Raw genomic sequence first — 5,000 nt, forward strand, 5'->3', positions numbered from 1 at the left:
TATATATATATATATATATATATATATATATATATACACATATATATGCATATATATATATATATATATATATATATAAATATATATGTATATATATATACATATATATGTATGTATATATCTATATCTCTATATATACATGTGTGTATGTGTCTACACACACACACACACACACACACACACACACACACACACACACACACACACACACACACACACACATATATATATATATATATATATATATGTATGTATGTATGTATGTATGTGTGTGTGTGTGTGGCTATATATATGTTTGTATGTGTGTATGCGTGTGTGTGTTTATGTGTGTGTGTCTGTGTGTTCGATCGTTTGTGTATATGTGCATATACGTATGCACTTGTTTTCTCCACCTATCTTTAAAAAAAACTATGTACCCAAGCACATATGAACAAGCGAGCGTACTTAAACACACAGTCGTTTACAAATTCCCTGATGTCTCTAAATCACCAAACATATTCATATTTTCCTTCCTTTTTAGATTGATTATTTTGTCATAAGTTCGATTCCATTGGATTATCGACGATGAACTTCCAATCTCTTTATCATTGTCAATAGCTCTTTCTGCCTTTAAGTCATCACGAGTTTATATATTTGCTTTTGGCTCAAGTCAGAATGGCGTGTGTAGACCATGTTGTAAGAACAGTCAACTCCTTGCTGCCATTGATATTTCCAGACTGTGCTGCTAGACTGTTCTTTAAAAACAGCTAGACATGAATGAGACGGCCGCATAAAAGGGCTAGACATAGAGTTAACTTTCAAAAATTTCCCGCTATATGAAACTAAAAAGCTATACACCTAGCGGGAAAATCGTTAGAATGGCAACAGTGAGTCAACTGTAATGGCCAAATCGTATGTAAATACCACAGATCCAGATACAAAAAAAACTAGTGTCCTACGCATAAAAAAATCACGGCTAGTCAAATGCAGTTACGAATCTAAAACGTCTAGTTTCGAATGCAGTAAAAATAATGATCAAGTTGCACCTGAATGTCACAGGTAGCCTACGTCTGGCAGAGGGTTAAAAAACTAGTGCACGGTGTGATAATGCAGTTACAGTTACATAATGCCCTTTGATGTCTAAAATGGATGATCTCAAATGCAGTCAAGCGTGATGACCAGAAAGTGACCCAGTAAATCGTGTTTATCTTGTTGTATGCTTGTATTTATTTTTCTTGTCTGCTTTATCTTTATATCTATGTATGCCTCTTTTATCTATGCTGCTTATTATTGTACCTTCTTTGTGTGCTTCTTATAATTGCTTTTCGATGTACGCTATTCATGTTTGATTTAAGTGTGATTAACATGATTGCTTTATTTATAAATTATCATAAAGCCTGCTTCATTTACGTATATCTATCATGTATGTCTTATTCATTAGTTTATGTATCTTCTAATTATGTATGTCTACTAGATCTAATTTATCTGTATGATATTATTTGAATTTTTTTATGTATGTTTATTAGGTGTGGTTTAGTGTTTAGTCGAGCGATTTTTATCATATTTGCTTTACGTATACATGTATATTAGATCTAGTTAGTTATGCAATTGTATTATACCTGCTTTATCTATGTCTGTTTAACAGGTTTGGCTTAGTCATGTGGTTTTAATGTATATGCTTAATCAATGTATGTTTATTAGGTTTAGTTTAGTTATGTAGTTTTGCTGCCTCTCCATGAAAGACAGATGAGCACAGCAATTAGAGGGAAGCATTCTACATGGCGACGAGTAACCAGCGGAGAGCCTCAAGGATCGGTGTTGGCGCCGATTATGTTTACCATTTCCGTCAATGATTTAGATTCAAACATATGATAATTATATCAGGTAGTTATCTGAATATGTTTGCAGACGACGCGAATATCTATCTATCTATCTATCTATATCTATATCTATATATATATATATGTATATATCAGACTGCTAAGTTTGCACTGCACTCGGAATTTCTTCTGAGCGCACTTTCTACTTCAAAGAACGCAAAAGGCATTGTAGATGCGTTCTTTTAATAAATTTTCTCTGGTTTCAAAGCGCAATTTATATTTTTATAATTAGAGGTGAGAGTTTTTGTTTTGAATTTGCAAGATAACTGCGAGAGAGCGAGGACCACCGATCGTTGTTATTCGGTATCTGAGGAGCGCATCCGAGACAGAAAATTATTTTCTTAGTGCAGTTTGCACAATAAAACATTCGTGTATATACGAGTATGTATGTTTGTGTTTACCATGAACTCCCATGTTAGATAAGCTAGGACGGTGCTTTCTTAATAACATGCCTTGATAACATGCCATTTGATATAATCCAGTTCTTTTGTACTATTATACTATTTTTATATATTGGCATCGTAGTTATTAATAGAATTGGCATTTACGTACCAAAACTAAAATCAAAAGGACCCGGACATCGAACCCGGATCCCCCATTAACAATTATGCTATTCTGGATAAATAACTTGCAAGGTGTGTCGTCTTTCTGTTGTTGTTCGTTATAATGAGTATAAGAACATGTTTAATTTGTATATCTTGAGCGTATATATATATATATACATATATATATATATATATATATATATATATATATATATATATATAATATATATATGTGTGTGTGTGTGTGTGTGTGTGTGCGTTTATTCATTTATATATGTCTGTGGGTGTGTGTGGTGTGGATTTTCGTCATAGATTCTTAATACTGTTTGATGGATTCATCTACTATGATGACGCATTACTATCATTGCAAGGGTGACTAAGATTATCTTTTACATGTCGATTACTTCCTATTTGATATGAAAAAATATAATCTATTAAATCTCAGCTCGCGATTTCAATGTTTTTCCCAAAGGCTACTTTCCTGTTGAATGAATATAAGATTTAAGTTCTACCTTTTTTTTAAGAGGATTTTTAATTTTAATTTTTTTTAACAATGTTAACAATAAGATAAGTTTATCCATTACTACAAGCTAGAAAGAAAGGAAAAAAAAAAGGACTGGGAAATCGAACCTCAGTCACCCCACCTCGAAGTCAGGTGTTTAACGGACAGCCATTTTGAATAACAGTAAGATTTGTATTTATGATAAATAAAATGCTAGATTGTTTTTGGTTTTGGTTTGCGGTGAATTTCTCATTGGGAAATGTTTAGTTTGTGTTTCTTTCGTGCGGATGTGTGCGTGTGCGTGTGTGTGGGGGGAGGGGGTAATGCGATGACAATACCAAGCTAATAGTTAAAGAATGAGAAAAAATAGCACAATGGAAAGAGAGAGACGAAGATGACAGATGGAAAGAGAAAGAAAGAAAAATGAATAAATAAACACGCTAAGAATAAAGATAATTTTGAAAAACGCATAAAGAGAAAAATACAGATACAAATCTAAGATCTTTATGTCTCTGCTTATCATTTATTATATTCGTTTAGGTCCACCATTGTCTACTGTTATTCAACCAAAAATGTACACACAAACATATATGTATATATATAACTAGATAGATAATTAGATAGATAGATATACATATATATACACGTTTTCAAAAGGGTCATGGAAAATGTTTAAGAAAAGGGAAGACATGCGTCGATTTCAGTGTTTATGGACTAAAACTCTCACTAACATGTTATCAACTGCCTGAACATGAGTCAACAAGGGTCATTAAGAAGGTAGCGACGCAAGACCGAAAAAGCGCCAGTTAGACCAACCTGTCAAAAACGAGGTCAGTACAGCCATCGAATTCATGGCGAAACTCGAGGGGCAGAATGACATAATTACTGATTAGGACAAGTTTATGGAGAGAGAGAGCCGCAAAGAAATAAACCCTCTCCAAGTGGATAACTCGTTTTAAGAATGGATGGGACGTTGGGGAAGTCGGCGCTCGCTGAGGTGGGCCATCCACGTCAGTTTGCAAAGGAAAAATCACTGGTGTTCTTGCCCTAATTGAAGAGGCTCGGCGATTAACAAAAGAAGCAATAGCCAGCACACGTAACTCCTCGGTTGGTTCAGATTTTAACATTCTGAGAGAAGAATAGATTGTTAATGAATTATTGACATTATAACGTTTCGTTGCAAATATGTATATGTTAAGTAATTATGATAAGTAACGGCGAACAGGAATGTCACCGTTATATTGACCGGTAATGAAAAGAATGGGACTAGAAGGCCGAAACACCATCAACATTAAGGGGAATATTGGAAACTTTAGTGACCTTTTCCAGATGACTTTTCACACCTTAATACACACAGTCGTGAACACACATTCTATAAATACATGCCTTATCCACCGGTTTTGCGTCCACTAAACGCACTACGAAAACAAAGTGCGAAGGGCACTCCGATGAACAGTTATCGGACTACGGTAGTATGCAAATAAATATGGCACTTATATTTCGCGGAAGATCTACATTCTGCTGCGATGCTGTCTCAAGATATCAGCCGCTGGTGCAGAATCATTTCCCCGAGCTAACAACGGAGAGACGAATAAGCCTGTGTAGTGCTTTGTTCTACCTTCTGCAATCTATCATATTTGTAAAGATTAATATTTTGGGCATTACTTCCACTGTGCACGCATTTTGCACGCACCATCTCCCCAGAACGTAGAGTCCGTAGCGGCCACAGACACTACGTTATTCGTACTTTTTCACCAGAAAAGGTAACGCTATACGGAGTTTCTGCGGCGCGCTCGTGAAGGCAGTGTTGGTAAACTATTGGATCGTTCCTTTGCGGCCGGTGTGCGATGAAGGGGCCAATCTTGTCTCGTTTCCCAGTCTCGCAGCAAGGAGCCAGCAGAATAGTTTCCGTTGTTTAATGCCATTCTCTCCGCTGTATAAACACACCGGCAGATTGACGACGACGGGACCCGGACCAACCAATCGCAATTCTCGCCGATAAGCTGGGATATTCAGCTCCGGCATTGATTTCAACCGGAGATCCAAGTGGCGTCTTCTTGTGATATTATCGAGCAGATGGTAGGATATTATCTC

The sequence above is a fragment of the Penaeus vannamei genome, chromosome 15 (assembly GCF_042767895.1).
Source record: "Penaeus vannamei isolate JL-2024 chromosome 15, ASM4276789v1, whole genome shotgun sequence".
Classification (NCBI taxonomy): Eukaryota; Metazoa; Arthropoda; class Malacostraca; order Decapoda; family Penaeidae; genus Penaeus; species Penaeus vannamei.